The sequence below is a fragment of the Callorhinus ursinus genome, unplaced genomic scaffold (assembly GCF_003265705.2).
Source record: "Callorhinus ursinus isolate GAN/ISIS: 27379988/994484 unplaced genomic scaffold, GSC_fseal_2.0 scaffold32, whole genome shotgun sequence".
Classification (NCBI taxonomy): domain Eukaryota; kingdom Metazoa; phylum Chordata; class Mammalia; order Carnivora; family Otariidae; genus Callorhinus; species Callorhinus ursinus.
This window is the reverse complement of record NW_027397094.1, coordinates 2,266,066-2,292,752: the sequence shown is the minus strand read 5'-3', so window position 1 is coordinate 2,292,752 and position 26,687 is coordinate 2,266,066. Positions and strand designations below refer to the sequence as shown.

Here is a 26,687-nt window from a genome sequence, read left to right as displayed (position 1 = left end):
AAGACTTGTATTAAGTTGTATATTAAAAAGCTTCAGAGATTACCAACTGTCAAAATATCTGAGAGGTATCTTTCACTAAAAAAAATAAAAGATAAATGAATGCTAATAAATAAAAGATTAGAGATATGTAAGTTAAAACTATAGAAGTATAAAAATATTACATATGGTCAGGAATTTACTATGAATTCTGTGTATTTTATAGTAAACATAAAGATCACGACCAATTGTAATTAAAGTCGTATTCCTATTAATTTTTACACCATGTTTATAATACAAGGTGTATAAATATTCTAAGTAATTTATCATTGGTTTGAAAACTACAAATAAGCAATTATCCCAAAGGAGCAAGTATACATATGTATTGCTACTCACTTCTCATAATTATAGAATAATACGCACAGTATTTTAAATAGGAATTTAAAGTCATTCTTCTGAGCTAATTGGAGGAAAATAAGTAAAGAAAGAAAGTCAAAGAATCTCTTTTATAAAGCATCTATTCTGTTATTTTAAAAATTCTTTAGACTCAACTGTCTCCAAATAAGACCCTATGTTTAAACACAATTATGATGAGAAAGCAATAATATGATAAGAATTATGCACTCCCAATCTGCTCTTGTATTCACTTAATTGTCTATGGAAAAATAATTATCTTAATTAAATTTACAATTTAAATATTATCAAGCATTCTAATTATGGTATCAATTTACTTCAGTACACTATGGGATGATTTAAAATCATGACATTTTTCTCAGAGTCATAAAACCTACATTTAAGATATATTTGCAAGTCATTCTACTGGAGAATACACAAATAGACTGATTTCCCTTTATGAAATTATTATCATATTTCTGTCATAGAAACTGAACAAGATAAAAGATTATTTGGAATTTTTCAAATTTTTATTCACAGTTACAGGTCTCTAGGCTCCTTATCATGGTAATTTTTCCCATGATTTGTTGATGCCTGAAATAGTTTTCATGCTAATTCTACTGAATTCCCAAGTATTAAGACACGAAAACATTCTAAATCAATATTCAATTAAATCTTCACTTGAACACATATATTCTGAAGTCAATATGACTCTTTAAAAATAGTAACTCAGTTCATTTCTTCATATAATTATATTTGAAATTAACTTACTCAAAAATATTAGTATAACAATAAAAAGGAATTCCTGCTTTTAGTCATTAGGGAGAAACTCATACCAGACTAGCCTGCTTACCATAAACAACTATAAAACAAGAAAAAAAATAAACAAATGCTGACTTGCCCATGTGAGACAAGAGGCAGCACACACTGTGGAAACTCACAGAAGAGAAACAGGGGAGGTGAGTTAGGTAATGACCCAAACCTTCTGCCTGGACCTTCCTTTCAGAGTGGGGTATAGGGAGAGGGTGTGCTAACAAAACACAGAGGGGAGGAGCTAGGTAAGTTGAGAAGGTAGGAACTGGGGTTTCAAGCTGCTGTTGAGGGGCTAAAATTTGCAGGTACAAGCAAGAAGGAAGCTGTGCAAGGAGCAAGTTTGAAAAAGTTCACAGATAAGCACAAACTGGGAGAAAATATTCTTGGCATATATACGCTCTGCATTCAAATCAATAATAAAAAAGAAAAAATATTAATTAAAAATGGACTGGGCACTACTAGACACTATGTTTTTTTTTTTTAAGATTTTATTTATTTATTTGACAGAGAGAGAGAGACAGTGAGAGAGGGAACACAAGCAGGGGGAGTGGGAGAGGGAGAAGCAGGCTTCCCGCTGAGCAGGGAGCCCGATGCCGGGCTCATCCCAGGACCCTGGGATCATGACCTGAGCCGAAGGCAGACACTTAACTGCTAAGCCACCCAGGTGCCCCACTACTAGACACTTCATAAAGCAATATACGTTCATGGTCAATAATCCCATGAAAAAGTGGTCAACGTTTTTCGTCATCAAGGGAAAGCAAATTAAAACCACGAAGTCACTACACCGCACTGCCATGGGGATGGCTACAGTTAAAAAGAGTGACCAAACTAGCAGAGATATGCAACAACCTGAACTCTCCTATGCTCCGGATGGGAATGTAAAATGGTACAACCACTTTGGAGATATGACACTTTTCATAAATTTAAATATGCACTTACTTTATGACAAAACAGTAAGAGAAATGGGGAAAATTGACCATCTAAAGATTGATTCGTGAAAGTTCATCAGCAATATCTGTAATGAATGCCCATGAGCATGAGAATGAGCCTTATTGATACAATGGAAATACCACACTCTTATAGGAAGGTAGGCGTGACTGACATATGCAGCAAGTTAAGTGAATATCAAAGACATGAGAGGGAAATAATTCAGACCCAGATGAGTGTATACTGCATGTTTCCATCTGGATGTCATTCTAATCCAGGCAAAACTCACAACAGCTGCTGTCTGGCAAGAGGAGAGTATTGAAATAGCAATGTTCTCTATCCCGGTAATGACACGGGTGATCTGATCAACTGGGCAATGTGATGCAATTATCAAAACTGATCCAACTGTCTGCTTATGGCCCGAGTATTTCATTGTATTCAAAATATACATTAAATTTAAAAAAGAAATATAAGAATAGAAACTACGTATGCTGTTGTTAATGGTTAGATTTCTAGGCTATTTGGCCTTTTCTTTTGATTTTGACCTTGAACATTTCCCCAGGTGAGAAAATGATACATAACTATAACATCGTAAGTTTAAAAATAGAGTTTGAATTATTTTTATATTAAAGTTTCAACAAGGAACATTTTATATATAATGAAACATAAGCTGTAAATCTAAGTGTGAGTTTCATCAATACAATTATTTTCTAATATTTTGCTAGTTGCAACAGGTGAATGAATGAATAAATATTCATTTACATATGAATAAAAGACTGGGTTATAAATATGTTATTTCTTTTTCACATACTAAAAATATTTTGAACCATCAGGATTATGAGAATGACTTATTTTATTTTATTTTTAATTTTTTAGTAAGTAAACTCTATACCCACTGTGGGGCTCGAACTCACTACCCTGAGATCAAGTGCTGCATGCTCCACCAACTGAGCCAGCCAGGCACCTCCAGAGAATGGCTTATTTTAAACACATTAGTAATAAACACTAAACACAAATGAGCCAGTAGTTAAAACGAAAAACAACTAAAATTGGAGAAAATAAATTTTAAATACTATTAGGCTACATGCTGACCTACTGGTACTGTGTGGCTTTCTTATTTTTACCAACACACTTTACTGATGGATAGAGAGCTGCCCTGTCTTACTGTGCACTAGAGATCACTTGTCGGGAGATTTCAGTATGTACAGATTCCATAAGTTACTGTACCATTTTTTCTTAGGTGAGTGGATCTTCCCCAGAAGAAAGGCATCTATCGGTAGATAGGGAAACATAGAGATGCAAATATTTAACTATACGTGTAGTTTACATATATAGGTTAAGTATTATAACAAATCAAGTTATACTGAAGATTATTTTCTTTAAATCTGTATTAAAATATGTGCTATTCATTATCAAGAGAATAAGGATTTTAATGACTTTATCAGGATTTCAAAGGATTTATAGAACATCTGTGGGCAGTTCGCTCCAACATTTGTTTGAGAAAGTGGAAAGTGCAATTATTAATTAGACAATGGTGTAAAGTCCCAAAACTGGGGACAGCAGGTGCCGCTGCAACCTGATGAAGACATCAGTGAGATCTCTGGGGGGTAACAAAGTAACTGAATAGCTTTCAGGGGAAGATCAGATTGCCCACTTTGGTCCTCTCACTGAGCGTGCAGACATGCACACATGCACACACGCCCCTTTCAAAGAGATGCTTACAAATTTCTTGTGTCCGTTGGGTATTCGAATGTTACAATTTATGACTTCTGAGGTTTTTATCTGAAATATTTTAAGAAAATTCTAATAAAAACATTGTTTTCCAATAGTGTGTTACTTAATGTGTTGTACCATCAACTCAAATTTCGGTAAAAGTAGAATTACAGAATGTTTACCCTTTCTGAATATAGTGGTAGATTGTACCTCTTCGGGTTGCTATCAGTTGAGGACAAATAATCCTATTTTTTAAAAAAGATCTGTTTATTTTTTGAGAGAGAGAGTGCAGGAGGGGCAGAAGGAGGAGAGTGAATCTCAAGCAGACTCTGCGCTGGGCACAGAGCCTGATGCAGGGCTTGATCTCATGACCCTGAGATCATGATCTGAGCGGAAACCAAGAGCTGGAGGCTTAACTGAGAGTGCCACCCATGAGCCCCAAGGACAAATAATCCTATTAATTTGACAAACACAAATAGCAAAAGCAATAACATTAAGAATTTTCATGGTAACCAGTGCAGAGTAAAATCCTCACACATATGTTATACATAGTTGTATAATAAAGACAGACGATAAGATAATAATTGATATAAAATTTATCAAATTTGTAGACCGTATAGGTCTTATTTTCCATAATTTTAAATAGCAACTAATTTCAAATTAAAAATAAGTTTACTTTAGGGATAAATACGCTGTGCAAGGAGCAAGGAAATACAAAGCGCTAGGGAAATGTTCAGTTTCTAGACGGTGTAGACAGATTTGAGTAGATCTGTGCATTTCTTTCCTTCCTTTCCTCCCTTCTTCTCTTTTGTGCTTTGTCCCAACCTTCCTTTCTGCCCTCTTTTCTCTCTCCTTCATGGGATGCTCTTCAACCTTGGAAAGCAGATCTCCATATTCCATTTGCTTCTCCTTTGATAACTCAGAAGTAGTAATTACTGCTTTCTGACATGTAATTTCCAAAAGGGGAAAAAAATAACCTTTCTTCCCAAACTCTACCCATGCCACCTTTTGCTCCATTTAATCTTACCCTTTAAACGTGTTTCAAAGCTAAAGAAAATATCTTAACAGAAAAAAAAAATTGTTTCTTGCAGATACTGATGAGCTTTTCCACTCCTACTCTTCAACAGTTCCTGCAAATGCTACTTACTTTCTCTGTTTCTTCCATTTCGACACTGTCTCCAACAAAATCCTTTACTGCATTTTAGGAAAAGAATGACAAAATACCTTGATGTCAGGTGTTAATATTTATGAAATGATTGAGTTTATGTCAAAATGTCAGAAGAACATTTCTGACCCAAAAGATAGTAAGTCATAAATGTACTCAAAAAAATGAGGTATATAAATCAAATAAAGATTAAACCACATTGACAAAAGTGTTAACATTTGTCAGGCATGGTGGACTAGATACTACAGGATACATCCATTACTCGAGAGATATATATCATCATAGTAACTCATTTAAATTAATGGAGAACATTTCAATTTACAACCCAGGAATAGTTGACCTTCTTGGCAGGACCAACCCCATGATTTCATAGTACCTGGTTAAGATTAGTATTAAAATTTAACCTTTCAGATCCACAATTAAAAGTAAATTGCAGCCCCTAAATCTGGTAGCATATAAAGTTTCATTATGGAAAATGCATTTCAGCATTTTATTGAAAAATCTATTTCAGTAAATTTTCTGAAGGGCAGAGAAATAGTAATCCCTTTTATGATTTCACTTTAGCCTTCATTTTCCTTAAGCAAAACTTCAAAACTCATATCATATACACAAAATATGAAATGATCTTTATAAAGTAGCCTATCCCAATGAGTTTTTACGAAGATATTTGCAATGGGTTCTCGGCAAAAATGGAACAGTCTTGGAGTATGGGGGTGGCTCAGTCAGTTAAGCATTTCACCTCCGGTTATGAGATCTCAGGATCTCAGGGTCATGAGGTCAAGCCCTGTGTTGGGCTCCACACTGAGCTCAGAGCCTGCTTAAGATTCTCTCCCTTTGCCCTTCCATTGTCATCCCCCCCCCCCTCAGATGTCTCTCTTAAAAAAAAAAAAAATGGAGCAGTCTCTCAATGAAAACTTAATTGATTGAAAGTAAATTTAAGTATCACTCATCATAAGAGAAATACAAATAAAAACCACAATGAGATACCACTTTATACCTGTCAGAATGTCTAGAAACAAAAAGACAAGAAACAACAAGTGTTGGCAAGGACATGGAGAAAAAGGAACCCTCACGCACTGTTGGTGGGGATGCAAGCTGATGCAGCCACTGTGGAAAGCAGTATGGAGGGTCCTCAAAAAATTAAATATAGAATTACCATATAATCCAATAATTCCACTATTGGGCATCTACCCAAAGAAAACTAAAACACTAATTTGAAAAGCTATATGCATCCCTGTGTTTACTGAAGCAACCTTTACAATAGTCAAGAAATGAAAGATACCCAACTGTCATTGATAGATGAATGAGTAAAGATGTGATATATACATATTCAATTAAACATCACTCAGCCATTGAAAAAAACAAGAGCTTGCCATTTGTGACAACATGGATGGACCTAGAGGATATTCTGTTATGAGAAGTAAGTCAGAAAAAGACAAATACCATATGGCTTCACTCATAGGTGGAATCTAAAACAAAACAAATGAGTAAACAAACAAACAACAACAAAAATGGTAGAAAAAGACCCATAAATACAGAGAACAAAGTGATGAATGTCGAAGGGGTAGAGGGATGGGAAAATGGGTGAGGGGTGTGTGGTAGATACAGGCTTCCAATTACGAAATGAATAAGTCATGGGGACAAAAGTCACAGCCAATGGCATTTAATATAGTTAATGGCATTTAAATAGCATTGTATGGTGAAAGATGGTAGCTACACTCATGGCGAGCATAGCATAACATACAGAAAATGTTGAATCACTATGTTGTACACCTGAAACTAATGTAACATTGTGCATCAGCTATAGTTCAAGTAAAAAAAAATCTCCATAATAGATAATATAAAAATAAATTTAAAAATACTAAAAACAATTCTAGCACTTATTCACTATTTTGATGTGAAAAATTAATTAATCTAGATTCAGTGAACATCTTAAAATCCCAGTTATAGATATGGTATAGTATATCAAAAGGTATACACATACAGGAATAATACCAATTCTCAAATTAGGTATAGAATTAGGTATATTTAGAATTAGGTATATTATAGAAATATATTATAATATATATAGAATTAGGTATATTATAGAAGCTATAATAGTTATAAAATAAAATCATCTTATGAACACTTTCTGATAAGAACAGACATAATCATGTGGTAAGAAACCCAAATCCCTCTGTAACAGTTAAAAATCTATATTGAAAGTGACAGAAACAATTCAAATTAGTTTAGACAGTCAATGTTATGTCTTCATATAACTGAAGATTCCAGTTGTAAGTTTTCAGATAACTATTTATCAAGTAGTTTCAAAGTTGTGACGAGGGCAAAGTACATTTCCCTTCTTTTCTCATCTCTGCTTCTGTGGTGTTAACATTCATGGGAGGGTTCAAGGGCTTGCTGAGCTACTTTTATATTCTTTTCTAAAAATATTTTATTTATTTGACAGAGGGAGAAGGAGAGAGGGAGGGAGAGAGCACAAGCAGGGAGAGCAGCAGGCAGATGGAGAGGGAGAAGCAGGCTCCCCGCTGAGCAGGGAGCCCCACAGGGGACTCAAGCCCAGGACCCGGAGATCATGACCTGAGCTGAAGGCAGAGGCTTAACCGACTGAGCCACCCAGGCACCCTGCTACTTTTATATTCTTACTCTAGAGTCAAAGCCCCAGAATTGAGACCAGGTGGCTCTCACCAACCCGAAAGACATCAGGTTCTCACTCTTGAGTTACGGCCAAGAAGATGTGACGCACACACCAGATGATACTACTCAGGGCCCACACATGTCACCAGGAGGATGCTCACCTAAATTATGGGCTGGGAAATCCGGGTCCAGTTAGGGCAGACAAGAGTTGGACAGGGGAGCTGGAGAAGCTCCAGGTCTGCTGATCTAGAGGCTTTTACAACAAGAGCAAGCATTTTCACGTCAGAAGAGATTTTGTTACTGGAAGACAGTAGAAAGACAATTGTACATAAGATAAATGGCCTGCCAAGGCAACATTTCTAAAAGCTCTGGGACACTATTAACCTCATGTCTAATTTTTAAGTTGTTTGCTTTTTGGCAAAAGCACAGTCAAGGTAAACAAGTAGCTGAAAATTCAGGCATTTAAATTTCAAAATATAGATATAGAAGTGCTCCCAATGAAACACACTGCTCTGTATTTTATAGTCACCGTCTATTTGCACAAAAAAAATATGCCACAGGCAAATGATTCAATTAAATGCACATAATAAAGCTATATATTTGACATGATATCACAACTGGAGGGGAAAAAACTATATAGTCTGTTAACTAGCAGCTTACATAACCATGCAACATCAAAATGACAATATAAAACATAAAAATGAGAATGTACTATTTCACTTCAATGGGATGACTCCTTGATGGTACAGAAATAGAAATAAAACCCAAAATATCTTTTAAAAACATTCACCATCCCTGGTATTCAAGTTTCACTAGTAGTTGTTCAGAAAGAAAATAGAAGCATGAACGCAACATTGTTAATGCTTTCCACAGCAGGAATGGAAAGCCAAGAGCCCTCAGTTAGATTTTGAAGCTGATGAATATTAAAATAAGAAAATCAGATGCACTGCATGTGTGAATGGTAACAGACTCTTCAGAATCCCAATTTCACATTTGCAGTCAATTTATCTCTTCATCCTCCTAAAGTAGATAAATTGAATATTGCAGTTAATAGTTGGATAACGCTTTTAAATAAAGCCACGCATCTGTCTATTCAGCGGAGATACATATGCCATTGTGCCTTCCATCAGATCTTACCATCTCTTTTTGTAAGTGTAAAAACTCAGGAGAAGAAACAAATGTCAAATTTGCCAAAGATTTTTCTTTCTCAGTTGCCTTATATGGTAGAGACTATTTCTATCAGACATAAGATCCAGAAGAGATGCACTTTGATTCTGTTAAAAATTTACATTTAAATTCTTATGGATGGTAGGTTTTTTCCTTTGAGCAAGAGAACAATGCCATTAGCTAATTTCCTCAAAAAATTTTGAGTATATAAGTATTCTCAAAATTAAAAAGATAGGGAGGAGAGTTGTAAGAAATAAGTATTCTGTTAGGTGACTTTAAATAAGAAAGTATTAAAAAATTGCCTCTTGCTCATATAATCATTATAACGAATAAATATGATAGAACAGCACACATGAATGTGAAGAAAAGTCACTAACTCTTTCCACTTTGGTGAGTTAGACAGCAGTTAATGCAGGGGCACGGCATATTGTCAGGCATTTGACAAGCTAGTACCCCAATGTTTTAAATTATTCTGAAATAGCCAGAGGTAAAAATTTAATAGTGACCACCACAAGCAGGGGTAAAGACAGGGTATGAAAGGATGAGTTTCCATATCAGTAAGGATGAGAGGTAAGTCAGGAAGAAGGAATGACAGAGATGGATTTCAGGGAAGGGAGCATGCAAAGGGTGCAGTGTGCATTGAATGACCCCTTCCAACAACGGACATGTGCACAGAGGTCTGGATGTATCAGGTGTTACAACTGTAAATGCACATCCCTTTTCTGAAAACCTTGTTAACAGGCAGGTGCCATACGCAGATTTTTAAAAGTAATTTATTCCATATGCAGAAGATTGTATAAATCTCACTGGAGTCTAAAACTGCATCTCATTATCAAATAATTAATATTTCTACAGTGAAATGCAAACATCTGCAGCAAGTGGGCAAACAGAGTCAAAAACGAGCCTCACAACAGGTCAGTATAGGTTTTGCCACCAGATGAGTTACAAAAAGTAAATTATGCTCAGAATTTCTTTTAATATAAAAATTCTAAATAAGGGACTATATACCTTAATTCTTACATTTATGTTTAATTGGGTGTCATTTAGGACAGCGGAAAGAGGGAATGACAAATAGGTTGATGAGATCAGCAGAGGCTAGAGGTCATAGAGCCCTGAAATGTTAGAGCCAAGGTTTGGAAATGAGGGAGATTAGCATGCCCCCCATCTTCCCTGCTAGACCCTACGGGTCTTATGCGGAAGACCTCTTGGGAGCTGAGGGGTCTCTAGGGCACTACCTGAAACCATCCCAAGAGAGAGGACGAGAATATAAACTGGGACAGAGAACACAGGTGAGAAGAAATAGGAAGAGTGACATATCTGAATGAGATTTTTTTTTTTTTTAAGAACAATTCACATTTGTCCTAAGAAAGCAGTTAGTGGGGCTCTGCGTGGCTCAGTCAGCTGAGCACTGACTCTTGGTTTCAGCTGGGTTCATGATCTCAGGAAAATGGGATCCAGCCCCGCGTGGGGCTCCGTGATCAGCCAGAAGTCTGTTTCTCCATCTGCCTCCCCCCCCAACTCTCTTTCTTTCTAAAATAAATAATTCTTTAAAATAACAAAAAGAGGGACTGCTGGGTGGCTCAGTCAGTTAAGCATCAGCCTTTGGCTCAGGTCATGATCCCAGGGTCCTGGGATTGAGTCCCGCATCCGGCTCCTTGCTCAGCAGGGAGTCTGCCTCTCCCTCTGCCTCTGCCCTCCCCCTGCTTGTGCTCTCTCTCTTTCTTGTCTCTCTCTCTTTCTGACAAATAAAATCTTTTAAAAAAATTTTAAAAAATGAAAGCAGTTAGCACTTCACTGGGAAAAAAATAATTAAAATATTTATACTTAAATACAAGAACTATATCATGAAATAAAAAAGTGCACATTCTTCATGACTATGCGTGTGTGTGTATGCAGTGGGCATGTATCTTTGTACACACACACACACACAGTGCTCATGTAAGTCCAACGAACGATTTTGGGTTAGCGTTATATACTTCCCTCCCAACACCTAGATTTTTATCTCAATGGAAATATTTAACCTTATGCTTAGAAAGGAACATACTGATAATTAAAATATTAGTGATTTTTAAAAACATGGAATAGGGTTAAAAACCAAAATAATAAATTATACTTTTTATATTTTACTTTGAAAGGATAATTATCCTCAAATGATCTACTGTATCTGATCGCATACCTACAGCTCATGTATCTGGAAAGTCTCTTATCAGTGAGAACAAATTAGCCTGCAAAAAGAGAGAAAGACTGAAGACCAAGACACGGACACAGTCCCAAAGCTACCCAGGCTGTGTCCTGCCCTCCAGGGTCCCATCCGGTCACCCGCGGGGTAGGCTGAAGTCAGCCTGCTCCTCCCCTCATCCAGGTGGGCACCTTGGCATGGGCTGTCATCAGTCTGGAGTAGGGCTTATCTCTCTAATTGATTTTGTGCATTGATTGAATTTTTCTCATCATTATGGGGCAAAGGAGACTCATTAGTCTCAGAGGAGGGCCTTTTATGAATTCGCAAAGGCACCTCTCTATGCCAGTAGTGGGACACTTGTCTAAACCACCCTTCCCTTGCTTATTATCTCAGTAGTTGTAACTGTAGGAAGAGCCATGAACACTGGTTCTCGAGGCTGCAGGACGTGAGCATCGAGGCTCCACGTCTCTGGCTCCGTGGCTCTCTTTAAAGCCTCAGTCTTGCCTCTGGTGTGGTGTACCCGTATTGAAGAGAAGGAGCCAGGTTCTGCTCAAACAAGTTATCCAAGGGACTGGGGCTACAATAGGGATGGAAGCCAGAAGTTGTCAAATCCTTACGAGGAGAAACACATTTAAACATTTACAAATTGAGTTAAATTCTGAAAATGGCTATAGCTGAATTTGTACTCACAGAGTGAGAAATTATAACATAAAAGCTCATTATATGGGTCACCACCACATTCAATTTCCTTTAATACAGCCTAATTTCTGGTTTAAGTTTGAAGTACATTATTGATATATATGTTCATAAAATTTGGGACGACTATGAGTTAAACTGAAGTTTGAATGGAAGAAAAATTTTATAGTACTTAGGTATGTGAAAAATATATGAATTTTATTTTTCAGGATGTTAGAAGCCACTTCAAAATTAAAAAGCATACCTATGGGAAATAAAGACCTTACAGTTATTCTTTGATTTATTATATAAGAGTTACTTTAATAACTATGAAAACTTTTCAAACTTCAGCATTTTAAGCTATCCAGAAATCCTTAGAGACAGACAGGTGGATAGAGAGAAAGATAAAGGTATATTTCACCTGAGAGTGAAAACTAGTATTAATCAAAAGAAAATCAACCTTAAAAATATTTGTGAAATCCCATGTGCATTTGTATGTATGTACAAAGATCTACATTTATATACATGTATACCTGCATAAGCATAGAGTGCCATGAAGTAAATAAGGAATAAAATCTGCAAGGGGACCAATGGTTCTTTGAGGTTAAGACAACAACAGCAACTAGCAAAAATAGGCTCACACCAAAAAAAATATACACTGATGATTGAAAGTAACTAAAAATCAGTATAGAAAGAATGCTTTTCAAAATTTGGATTACTGAGGCTTAAAGTGCTTAGTGCTCGGTTCAAAGTAAAGCAGCTAGCATTTTGGTGATGGCTTCAGGAGGCACAACATCAACACGGAGGGAGTGGGACTAGCCTGCCAGACCCCTGTCAGGCAGCCGTGGCCCTTGGATGCGCCTGAGAAACTTCCGTGGACCACCGTGAGGAAGGTACTCGGTGGATCATCAGACGGGGACATAAAAGGGAATACAGAGAGACTTGTCACCCTTGGAAATTGAGAAACTGAAGCATGCACATTTAAGAATTTCTAGGCTATCATTGACATCTTTCCACTTCTGACCATTTCTTCTCTGGTCAGTGCGAATGCATCCGTGTGAGCTATCGGTGACAGACCCTGCCTTCTGCACCTGTCAGAATCCTTGCAGGGCTGGTCGGCTGACTGCACTACCCTGTCTGAGCTGGTCGTACAGGGACGCATGCTGCAGAAGTGACTTCTCAAAGCCACCGAAAGGGGGGCAGGCCTGCGCCAGGCAGGATGGCTCAGAGGGATGGCGTGTCAGCAGACAGGTGTAGGCCCACACAGAAATGCGGACACTCTGTGGTTCCACAGAGGATCTTAGGAGGCTGACGGTGACATGGTACAGTGCACAGGCAATAAATAAAATAACTGGCCCATTACAGAACAGAGGTGGAAATATTAACCAGGGTTATTTTAGTGGATTCTGATATAGGTGTCACTGCTGTTTACTTGTTCTACTTCTTTCAGAGTATAATGTTATCACTACTCATGCTGTACATTTTACTCTTTTTTATTACTAAGGAAAGTGTTATTTTCTCTTTTTTCAAGATTTTGTTTATTTATTTGAGAGAGAGAATGAGTGCACAAGCTGGGTGGAGGGACGGAAGGAGAGTAAGAGGGAGAAGCAGACTCCCCGCTGAGCAGGGAGCCCGATGTGGGGCTCGATCCCAGGACCCTGGGATCATGATCTGAGCTGAAGGCAGATGTCCAAATGACTGAGCCACCCAGGTACCCCAGAAGAGTGTTATTTTCATCAAAAATTGAGGTGAAGAGTGACCACAGATTCAGCTCCCAGTTTCCTGACAGGGAAAAAAAAATAAAAGTGATCATTTTCAGTTACGTATATTTCATAATAAAAAAAATCATTGATCAGAGAAATGAAATCTATTTTAGGTCTCACATAGAGGCAAAAGATAGTTTTCAGGGACATCCTTACAGACTGTTTTATAAAAAATATTTTTAACAACCTCCCTTTGATAGAGACAGCGACGTGACTTTAGGGATGCCTCATGGCACAAGGTGACACAGACGATACACAAGGCATCATCATCAGGCCAGGTAGGTAGGCATCATCCCTGCCTGAGGGCAAACAGTGCATCGTTTCTCCACCTGCTCATATCCTTCGGGGGCTTGGCCTTTGTCTAGGACCCTGTACCTTGTTGATCCAGACTTACTCTTCAGTCTTAACACCGCATGTTCTGCCACCTGTCTGCCGCGTGAGGTCCATGCTGTCCCCAACGCAACCCTCTCCCCCCTTCTCTGCGCCCTTCCACCGGCACCTGGGCCCTCTCCCGGTCCTCGCTTCTGGGGCACTGCCCGCGGAGGGCCACGCACGATCTTTTCACAACTCTCTCCAACACAAAGCCTTGCCTGACACCTGTAACCAAAACCTTTTTTGTCCTTTTAATCTCCTCGGAAACATTCCTAAAACTCATGTGGCAATGATATCATGCACTTTATTCTATCCTGCGTGCTAGCTGCAATCCCTGCCTTCTACGAAATTATCATCTACACTCCCAGCGGACCATAAAGTTCACGGAGGGTGGAGGGAGCACAGGCTGCATTTTCCTTAGCTGCCCGGTACCGGTGATATTAATGCCACAGCGCGGGTAGGTGGGTGGATAGAGTTGATTTCTCTCTACCGAGGGATTCTCTTCATCGTGCCCTTTGCTGCTACATATTGTAGTCATCAAAGAGGAGGAGTTATATCCTGAAAGCTTAACTTCTGGAGAGTTTGCTGTATATGAATAAAGGACTTTTCTTAAGAATTCCAAGAGCACCTCTGCATCATATCAGCAGGATTTGGCGCACTACCGCACACAGACCAAAACCAGCCCACGGGCTGTTTCAGTCAAGTTTTATCAGAACACCGCCACTCACTTACTTACGTAAGATCTAAGGCCACTTTTGTCCTACAAAAGCAGAATCAAGTAGTTACCACAGAGACCCACACAGCCCACAAAGACTCAAGTATTTATTATATGGCCCTTCATAGAAGAAAAATAATGTACAAAAAAAGCTGTGCTAGTAGGTTAAAAGTAACAACAACTTAGGGGCACCTGGGCGGCCTAGTTCATTAGCGTTGGACTCTTGATAAGTCAGCTCAGGTCATGATCTCAAGGTCATGAGATGAAGCCCATCCTCGGTCTCACTGCTGAGCGGAGGCGGGTCTGCTTGAAGATTCTCTCCCTCTGCCCCTCTCCCAACACATGCTCATGCTCGCTTTCTCTCTCTCTCTAAAATGGATAAATAAATCTTTAAAAAAATTTAAAAACAACTTAATAGTCCAATAAATTAGAGACACAAAATTCAACAGTTTCTTTTATTTTAATGGCAAAACTTCTCTGAGCACTGATTCCTATTATGTATTATATGCATTCCTATTACGTACTGCCAATTTTCAAATCATTTCCCTGAGTTCCCAAAATGTTTTTGACACAGGAATCTTTTTTAATGGATTGTTATCTCAGGACCAGTTATCTGAGGATCGCCAGTTTGGCAAATGCTGCTTTAGAACACCTCAAGAAATACTTTTTAACCGAATTGCATTTTTTCCTTTAAAGTGTTGCCCTCATCTGGTAATATCTAACTCTCTGCAAATTCACTTATTATTCTCATGATTTTCTCTGATACCATTAAGCCACTTAGCCAACTGCCCTGGCCCATGATAAAAGGGCCACTTATGCTTCCTTGAGGTAGAACTTATAGCATACCTTGTGTTATAAACAAGTTAGGTGGTAATTATTTGAGTGATGTAGATAATTAATATCAAAACAGCTGCAAATGTACTTGAGGAGAGAATCTGTGCTCTAGGATTTAAATTACTTAATCTAATTTAAATGGATCCAGAAATACCAGGCTTTGGGTACATTAATATGATTGATTACACAATTATAAACCCCATTAGATGTAGATACTACCTGCTATATTTTCTTACAGTTCTTAAATTACTGCTTTCCTCAACCTCAAATGCTTCCCTTAGAAAAGAGAATCGGCCTCACTTACACCCCTTTAAATAAACTGATCCTTCAACTTGAGTTAACATGTTGATGACAAAAAATGAAGCTAAATTACCAAAATATGTATTATTTTTCCCAGAGGCTTAGAAGTGTGCACAAATTATTTAGTGATTCCTTTCATTTAATCTAACAGGGGATACAGAAATAATTATAGATCAGCTGACACACAAGTGTGCCAAAGAGACTCCCTATCTACTATACATATGTGCATATGCACAAATACAAACACATCAATTTATGTTATCAGTAATTCCTCAATAAGAAACTATTTACATTGCAAGTCTTTGAATGGTCTGAAATATACAATTTGTTGTGAACTTACCTTGAACTATAAATAGCAAGAAAGTTTAGGACCCGAAATTTGTCTCTTTTCAATTATTAGTTTCATGCTTCTATGCACTCATCAACAAAATGGAATCATAATTTAAAAAACAAATTATGTTCCTTTGCATGAAAATTTTATCTGAAATATATTGTTCCATAGGAATTTAAATAGGCTTATATGAGAAATTAAGCTACTGTTGGAAATATAAAGCCTCACGTGCATTGAGATATACTTAATATAGACATCTTACGTATACAAAGAAGTACTGTTGGCACTTTTACAACTTGAGTAGATTTTTAAAAATTGCAGTCATAATTGCTGACAAGGGAAAATTATTTCAACTCTTCATTTTCAAAATATTGTAAATCTATCTACAAAACTGTTTTGTGTCACATTTATAGTTATATTATAAATATAACATTGTAAAATTATTCTTTACTATTTTAAAATATGAGGTAGCAAATATTGATGGAGTGCCTACTATGTCATAGAATTGTAATAAATGCTATAAATATACTGGTGGATGAAAGAAACAGGTTCTTTCTCTGGAGTCTACATTCTAAAATGTAGAAATTTAAATTCGTTTTAAATTCTAAAAACGAATTTACAAAATAGGCAGACATATATATATATGTATATATATATATATACACAAAATACATATTTTTTCATAAAATATAGATACACACTATATTTTTTCATAAAATATATATGCACTATAATTCTAAAAATGAATTTAAAAATAGGCAGATATATATATATACAAAATACATATTTTTTCATAAAATATAGATACACACTATATTCTTCATAAAATATATATGTACTATATTTTCATAAAAATACATACATACTATTTTTTTATAAAATGCAAATTACAATTATGTATTTCTTCTTTGAAAGTATTTGTTTTTCTGAAATATAATGTTCCACTTTTAACTGAGCTGCTTAAATAAAAACTTCAGTCACTACTACCTCAACTTAAAAGACATTATTCTGTGCCTATTTCCATAAGCTTCTACTTCTAATTTTATTTCTTTGGATTTAAAATAGTTTTAGACCACTAAAATGTATTTCTCCTTGCTTCCACTGAAGCGACTGTTAGCCAAATTTTATCTTAATTTCTGTTTTGTTACTCCAAAATTCCAAAAACCATTTCTTCTGCAATCAAAGCACAAGCCTCACTTCAGAAACACATAAAAGAAAATTGATTTTCATCCTGAAAATGTCAAACTTCTGGCTATAATACTCAGCTATGATTTTCTGAAACAGCAAAGTTCAAAAAGGGCCATCGACCTGGTGGCCCTTTGACACATGATGATGGATGCAACGTGTCTCCTGCTTTACTGCTAGAACGTCCTCCCCAAGCAGGAGACGATCAATGAAGAATAATACATTTAAACTGGGGAGAAGGTTTGCTTGTTTTAATGTATTAAAAGAGGAAGATCCTGGCATTTCTCTTGTCTGGGGAGAGACTTTACATACTCTGTGATTAACTCTTTTCTCTCTCTTCTGGCTTAGAGGAGTTTCTTTATGTATCTAATGAACTTAAGGTGAGAGATGTAACAGGTCGCTCTTCTTCAAAGGAAAAGAAAAGATATTATAAAAAGGATACAATTTTAAGAAAAGTGTAACCACTACTCACCCTGGTGTCTTGTCTTTCTGTCAACCACGGGTTGTGGCAACTTCAACTGTTTCTAGTAAGGGATGATATTTCCATTTTCCTATAGAATAAAGTTACTGATCAATATCCCATCAAAAACAAAGGCTCTATTCAAGCGCAGAACACAAGAACAATTCATTTTCTTGTTATACTCATGTTTGCAAGGAATTAATGCATATTCTGAGGAGTAAGTCTTACAATTAAAGTTTTGAAAGAAGCATGCTTCTGGCTTAAAACTTAACTGTACGAACGTGTGCCATCATATACCCTCCACGTTATATTCTTTACTCAAGAAAGAGAAAATCACTTTCACGTGCAAATGTTTATGCCATTTTACCAGAATCCTAACAAGGAAGCATAGTGTAAATTCTCCTTCAATGATATTTTTAAAATATGGTGTTTTATAATATGGTAAATAGATTGAAGACAAATAAGGACAAGTGTATAGACGAAGGCTACTTTTGAGCCTACACCAAATTTAACTTCCAGAATGATATACCACATCCTTATTATCTTTGGCTCACAAATCATGCATCTCTGCTTTTCCAGAGGAGAAATGGGTAATTTTAGGATACTGTAAATGTAAAATCTCAAGACATTTTAGGTACTGCTATTATCCCCATTGGGTTTTAATCTTCCTCACAGTTACAGAGCATGTCTTAATTATTCATCACTCTTATCCACAGCTGATACTGTATTGAGTGTGTACGTATCAGGAAATAGGCACAGAAATAGATGAAAATAGCTATAGTTTGCTTCAAACTTTTGAAAATGTTTTCTTGAAACTCCCTAGACTCTGAGGCTAAAGGACACACTTAATTTATGGAAAAAATACTTGTTTCTCACAACCAAACTTTGTGAACTACTGAATAAGTGGAAACAAATGCACAAAAAATTTAAATAGTGCTTCTAAAATTATTTACATTTAATAGTAGCAAGTAAATACTGTCATGAGAAAGGCGAGAACTATAAAACTCTGGGACATACCATTGAAATTTGATAATCGTGTGTTTTATGAATATATAAAAAATTTCTGTTCAACTTAAAAATTAAGAAATGCACAAAAGTCAACTTTTATATCTCTTTAAGGATTAAGAAATATCTGACTTTAAGGACAAATAAATAGGGGAGTTTTTAAATTTAAAAAAAAATGAGCAGCATATTCATCTCTTTTTTCACAATTAAATGAGCTTAACATCCATATTTGAAATATATCATTGAATATGGATGGGGTTTGACAGGATCTTCGCCACCCTCCATGCCCACTCTGCCTTCTTGGTGGCATCTGGGGCGTTTTTGTACAACTCTAAGGCTCTACAGAACACAGTTTGCAAACTCTTGACATAGATGGGTCCCTCACATACTTTAAGAAGAGCTATTAAAAAGAATATTGCATGGACTGAATAAAATTGAGTTTCTCAGTTGATTTGATCAACAATAGCCATAATAAGAGGACAGTTATTACAGTGAACTCCTAACTCTTGTTGGGCTCTGAGTATAGCTTCCTTGGAATACTTCCTTTGAACCAGAAATACCTAGATTTTCCCTAGGACTTTCCTATGTTTCTGCATAGTTGCTGAACCCTCAATTAGTCCCATTTTAAATAAACCGTTTTTCTTTCTGTTTTTTTCTTTAAAGATTTTACTTATTTGAGAGAGAGAGAGCATGCATGAGAGAACACAAGCGGGGAGGGGTTGGGGCAGAGAGAGAGGGAGAAGCAGACTCCCCACTGAGCAGGGAGCCCGATGCAGGACTCAATCCCAGGATCCCAAGATCACAACCCAAGCTGACGGCAGATGCTTAACCAACTGAGTCACCCAGGTGCCCCAGACAAACCGTTTATACTATACTTGGAGTCTATTTGATAACACAGTGGAATCGCTCACCATGGTTTCTGAGTAATGGTTACACAAATCATAAAATATAGCAGAAATTCTAGAAGATTTATAGTATTTAAGGCCTCCAGAGTAAGGAAATAGAAGATGAATGAAACATAAGTTTATGTAATTTTATTATATGTAAAATCTAATTATGTAAAAAAATTAATTTCATGTGAATGTGTGTAGATTTAATCATCATATTTCTGAAGACCAAATATTTACTTAAATTTTTACTTTTGTAACACTTATATCACCAGTCCTACATTTGAGGAGTTATAAATCTAGAGCCTAACAAGATGGTCCTGGCACAAAAACAAACACATAGATCAATAGACATTATAGAGCCCAGATATAAACCCACACCTACATGGTCAATTAATCTAGGACAAAGGAGGCAAAAATATACAATGGGAGAAGACAGTCTTCAACAAGTAACATTGGGAAAACTGGACATAGACATGCAAAAGAATGAAAATGAGCCACTTTCTTACACCACGCACAAAAATAAACTCAAAATGGATTAAAGATCCAAATCTGAGACCTGAAACCATAAAACTCCTAGAAGAAAACATAGGCAGTAATAATTTCTTTGACATCAGCCATAGAAACATAGTTTGAGATAGGTTGCCTCAGGCAAGGAAGACAGAAGCAAAAATAAACTATTGGGACTCCATCAAAATAAGAAGTTTCTGCACAGTGAAGGAACAATCAACAAAATGAAAAGACAACCTACTGAATGGGAGAAGATACTTGTAAATGACATACCCGATAAAGGGTTAGTATCCAAATATATAAGGAATTTCTACAACTTAACACCAAAAAATAATCTGATTAAAAAATAGGCAGAGAGGCTAAATAGACATTTTTTTTTCCCCAAAGAAGACATACAGATGGCAAACAGAAACATGAAAGATGCTCAACATCATTCATCATCAGGGAAATGCAAATTAAAACCACAATGAAATAGCACCTCACACCTGTCAGAATGGCTAGAATCAACAACACGAGGTTGGGTGAGGATGCAGAGAAAATGGAACCCTCCTGCAGTGTTGTTGGGAATGTAAAGTACCGTAGCCACTCTGGAAAACAGTATGGAGGTTTGGAATTAAAAAACAGAACTACCCTAGGATCCAGTAATTCCACTAGTGGGTATTTACGCAAAGAACAAAAACACTATATGAACTCTTGTATTTATTGAGCCTTATTTATAATAGCCAAGATACGGAAACAACCCATGCGTCCATCAACATAGGAATGGATAAGGAAGATATGGAAGTATATACAATGGAATATTATTCAGCTATTGAAAAATTAGATCTTGCTGTTTGTGACAACATGGATGGACCTAGAGGGTATTACGGTAAGTAATAAGAGTGAGTCGGTCAGAGAAAGACAAATACATATGATTCCACTTATGCGTGGAATCTAAAACATAAAAGAAATAAACACAAAGCAAAAGTAGACCATAAATGCAGAGAACCGATGGTCGTCCGAGGAGAGGTGGGTGGGGGATGGGCAAAATGTGTGAAGGGGATTTTGGGAGGTACAGTCTTCCAGTTATGAAAGGAATGGGGCACAGGATAAAACGGGCGGCACAGGGAATATCATCAATAATACTATAACAGCGTCACGTGAGGACAGATGGTCAATACACTTGTGGTGAAAGGGCAGAGAAGTGGAATCGCAATGTTGTACACCTGAAACTAATGTCCATTGTGGGTCAGCTATACTTCAGTTAAAAAATAATAATGAAAAGGAATCAGAAGTCATCCCTAGAGTATATGATTTCAGTAAATATTTTGTACATTTTCAAAAATTGGGAGGTAGGATAAAGGTAACATCAGGTTAGTTCCAAGTCCTGAAGTATTTCATTTTCTGTGAATGTCAACACTTAAAACTATTTTCCTAGATTGATACTTCAACAGCACCCCCTCTAGAGTTCTGTGTCGTACCAAGAGTAAACCCAAGATTTCCTACCTGCTTCGGACTGCCCCAATAGTACATGGACTAGATAGAAAAAGCAAAGATTCTATTTCTTTACAGAATACAACCCCACACAGCATTTTGGAAACATTTTACCTGATGAACGCAAACAAGGGCTAGAATCAATGCCCAGGAAACGAGTGTGTGTTTTAGAGAGTCTTGTTCATGATTGGCCTCTAGGACGTAGTAGTATAGCATTGAATCAATAAGATACGCTGTTCAGCTCTTAGCAGGGTCACCAAATACAAGTGTCTACAAGTGTAGACAGATTTACGGTGTGATCTAATTGAACGACTGCTTCACCTATGACAATACCTGAATAATGAAGTGTTTGGGTATTTATTAAAGTCAAAGACTGCTCATTTCAAAAACAAACAAACAAACAAACCAAATTTTAGTCCTGAAAACATCATCTACAAAAGGGCAATGCTTTGAATTTTGAAACTAATGTAAACATAAGAGAAATATAAATGGATAAAAACATGAAATTATACGGTGTTTTGCCATATAAGAATGGATGTATGTGTGTGTATGACGGACTGCTAATTACCAGAGGTAATTCTTTATTAAAACAAACAAACAAAACGCTCAGGGGTGAAGCAAAAAGACTAGAAAAGATTCATATAATTAACTAACTAAAAAAGATTCATATATAACTGACTGTTATATCAAATACTTAAAAGTATTTAAGGGTAAGCAAAAATAATATGAATTCGGTAATACTTAGATTTACTTTGTGGCGTAAATACTCTTACCAGCCATCAGTAGACATGAAATTGTACAAAAGTCAAATCACACAGTTGTTCGATTAGGCATCGAGGGAAGGAGGTAGCCCTGGCTAAAACAACAATGCACTCTATGCACTGGGACCAAAAAGTTAAAATTTACTGTTTCTCCATCTACCATTTGTCATCCAGCATGCCTCCATTCAAGATGGGATCTCAAATTCCTACCAGCTCCCATGCTGTCCTCTCCTTTTTCTTATCACCACCCCAACAAAGTCATTCACCTTTTGTAAATCTGCATATTTTAAGCCCTGATGGAGTAAGGCAGAGGGATAGGTGGAGAGGCAATATTTTAAGTAAAAGAGCAGGGTGTCAACCCACTTTGCTATTTGGCCTTTGACAAAGTTCTTTGCCTACCTACCGTCTAATTTACTAGTTCATGAAGTCGGTATGTTGGAGCCAATGAATTCTAAAATGTTTTGCAGATCTGCGATTCAAGACCATGAAATTTTAAATCAGAAGTAGACACTGGCTTCAACTCAAGAATTAATAGCAGTCAACTGGTGATGGGTTTTGATGTGATTGAGGATTTGATTGCTGATATGGGAGAGAATGCTGCATTCAGGACTTAAAACGTCTGAGTAGTGGTGATCTGTGTCACACAATTGTCACATCTATGGTAGATGTGACTGGAAAGGAAAAGAAAGAAAATGATAAAGAACCTTTTAGTGGCAGAAAGGACCTTCTTGAATCCAAGGGATAAGAGTCATTTAGAAAGAGAACTATTTTGAATATTACACTTCAAACCTTTTAGAGAAGATAACATGAAGTCTACCCAGTCGTCAAGGAATGCATTTTGTGATCACTTACCTTCTAAAAAATTGAGAGTCTCAAAAAAAAAAGTCTAAACAACCAAAATATTGCTTTTGTTTCTTTAAAAGCCCTTAGAAAACTGATTTTCAGAGACATAAAGATTATAAAATATACACCTCCAATATATATGTCAATATATTCAATGAAGGATAAGTTTATATTTCTGAAAAAAATACCAGTATAAAATGGAGAACTTTAATTGACTAAAATAGTACTTTGTTATAAAAAGAAATAAGCCACTAATAATTATTTATCAGTGTCATTTCTTAAACCTAAGTACTCATCTACTCAAAATATCGTGATTATTTTTCTTTTCAAAGTAAGGGTATAAAAGTGTTCAAATGAACATGGGTTTTGATGTAATAGTTTTAACTTAGTCAAAGAGAGGCACAGTAACCCAGAAACAGCTGCTAGGTGAACAGCATTTTTGGGGGACCAAAGTGATTAATATATGACTTTGCAGAATGCTTAGAGACTATTTTGCATAACAAGATGCTCAATGAATGGCCACTTCAGAGCATTTGGATATTATAAATCATTATAATGCCAGTTTGAAATCTGAAGGCCTTCTAAGACTCAGCATGCTACAATAACTCCATGAAATTATTTTCGGCATAGTTCAAGAGCATGCCTCTCGTCATTACTTTCTCCTGCTGAGAGAGCTCACACGGAACACAATTCTGTAAATTATGTTTCACAGAATATGTGCGGTATCATTAAAATGTAACAAAAAATTTGAAGGTGCAAAAAGGCGCGATGGAGCCTACATGCATTAAAATAAAGGCGGGATTTAAATATATGTAATATTAAAAGGACTTCTTTTAGATTGTCTTTGCTTGAGAAAGCTTTCATTAGAAACGGCATTGTTCTCTGCAAGTTGGAAAGAGTTTCACAAGTTCTAAAAGCCTTTTCAATACACAGATCTACAAAAAAGATATCTTATGCAAATTTAGGCAACAGTCAGTCCAGGAAATCATATCTGAGAGACCCATAACCAATGTTCTCATTCAGAATCCAGTGCATGCTTTCTCATACAAGCAGTCATAGAGCTACATTTGACAAATGCTGGGAAAATGTGTGAATTCTGTAGATAATTGATTATGCTTCATCATGGGTGATACAAAGCACCATGGAATCCATAGCTGTATTTTTAGTGCTTTTCTTTACCTCCGGTAACCCATCGAATCTCTATCTAAACTGGCAAAGCCCCAGTAAGACATCAGGGGACTGTATGATGTTAGTGGGGAAGGGGACAAAACGGGAATGAGTTTCCTTCTGTGGTAGAAAGACCACATGTGTTCGCAGGCGTATGTAAAGGGATGTGCGGCAAGCAGACTGTGCAGATGGTCACCTTTCTTTTTTTTTTTTTTTTTTAAGATTTTATTTATTTATTTGAGAGAGAGAGCATGAGAGGGAGCATGAGAGGGAAGAGGGTCAGAGGGAGAAGCAGACTCCCTGCTGAGCAGGGAGCCTGATGTGGGACTCGATCCCGGGACTCCAGGATCATGACCTGAGCCGAAGGCAGTCGCTTAACCAACTGAGCCACCCAGGCGCCCCAGATGGTCACCTTTCTTAAAGGGTTGTGGTACTCTGCATACCAGCAGCCTTCTTAGATTGATCTAGTCTCCCAGAAAAGCACAACTGGGTTAATTAAACAAGGAGGTTGTTAATTACACTGAGGCTGAGGTGGTTCAAGGCAGCCCATGGAGTGAACCCCGAGTCTGAACCCATAAAGGCCTCCAGGTTACAGAATCACAATGCTAAGGACCACCAATCACAAAAGAGCCAACCTGGCTATAACCGAGAGCCAGTCGATAGTTCCCTTACTTTGTGTGTGACTTTTTTCCATAAGACTCTCTGTTTCAAGCTCCCATCAGTGGAGCCTCCAAACCATTTCAATCTGGTGCTGCCCTGTGCGAATCAATAAATGCTCAAATAAGCACAATCTGTTGAATATGCCTCAGTTTATCTTTTAACGGAAGCTCAAGGACATTTTGTAATTTGTATTTTTTAAATACAAATGCAGTTGAAGGTTTAATGAGCTGGATCTTCTTAAAAGTGCCAATTTCATCAAGCTGTTCATTGCTCTAATCCAGTATGTAACTTGTTTATAGGCTGACTACACACACACACACACACACACACACACACACACACACACACACATATGTTATTTATTTTTTATACATTTCTTTTCTCAGTTTGTGGCATCCTTTAAAGGGAGGCAGAATACGCCACCCGAAACTATGCCACTTTGTTATAAGGATTCTTTTGAGCTATAGGCACTTAGAAAAACTGCAAATATGAGAAAAACACTCTAACCTTCCTTTTCTTAGAAGCAGGAGATGAAACGTCCGTGTGACAGGTACCCTCCCGGCCCCAGAAGGAAAGCAACATTCTTACCATGGACAAAAGGGAGAAGTGAAGGCTGAGAGACTTCCACAGCAGCCGACCTTGTTAAAACAATTCCGTTTCCCTCAGCCTCTCCTCCTGACCCAGTTACTTCTCCACACCTGCCTCTTTATTCAACCCACTCCTATAGCAGGTAGGTTTCAACATTTCTCTGCACCTTTACTTCTTAGGAGGGCTATCATGTCGTATAAAACTCATATAAATGTGTATGATTTTCTCCTGGTAAACTGTTTTATGTCAGTCTGATTCCCCAGCCCGGCTGAAGAATCCTAAAAGGGTAAATGCAAAACTCTGCCCTCCCTACACCTTCATCTTGTAACATTGGACATAGACGTTAAATAATTATACACTAAAAATATCTCATTTTCCCCTTGTATTTATTTTTCTTCCTTTAAATTGAAAACTTCTTTTTAGCACAGAAATTTGACGCTTACTTCTATTTATTTTTATATTACAAAATCTGCACCAAATTGATTTTGATGTAATGACTGTTAATGGGTCCCGAAATGAATTATTACCTTCAAAACTTTACTATTTCACACTTGGCACTACATTTTGTCAACCCATCCTGGAAACCAAAACATCCATATTAAAGACAAATATTTTCATCTTTGTTACAAAAATAGAATTGTATTCTCAAATCCTGGTTAATGGAATGTTACTGTATAATTATTATTGAGCACCAAGACAGGTAATCTATTTTAAAATTGATATTTAATTATTTGACTGTATTGTTTTAAGATTTTATTTATTTACTTGAAGAGAGAGAAACAGCCTGAGCAGGGGGTAAGGCAGAGGAAGAAGCAGGCTCTCCACTGAGCAGGGAGCCCAAGGCAGGACTCGATCCCAGGACCCCGGGATCATGACCTGAGCTGAAGGCAGATGCTTAACTGACTGAGCCACCCTGGTGCCTCTGATTATTTTTATTTTCAGAAGGTACATTTTGGTTTGGAATTTATATGCGAAACCGTTTTATATGCCACCCATTTGGAATTAAGTTCTTCCAGTCAAAATTCTTGAAACATCTCCACCTGAGCTAAGATATGTGGAAGACAGAAAGAATAGTGGACACAGATCCCTGTTCTTGGAGAGGGTCCATCTAGGAGACCAGCAGGCTCTGGTCCTCACAGGACTATAACTTAGGGAACACTGTGATAAATCACCAGAATACCATGCACCCCT

The 26,687-nt window shown here is 37.0% G+C and overlaps 1 protein-coding gene across 1 annotated transcript in view; it reads right to left on the bottom strand.

The window, feature by feature from the left end:
• PCDH15 (protocadherin related 15) overlaps positions 1-26,687 on the bottom strand; it is a 1,645,434-nt gene that overhangs the window by 1,179,872 nt on the left and 438,875 nt on the right. The window contains exon 2 of the mRNA XM_073878941.1: positions 17,615-17,693. The gene's annotated coding sequence lies outside the window, so the exon portion shown is untranslated. The remainder of the gene's footprint in view (positions 1-17,614; positions 17,694-26,687) is intronic.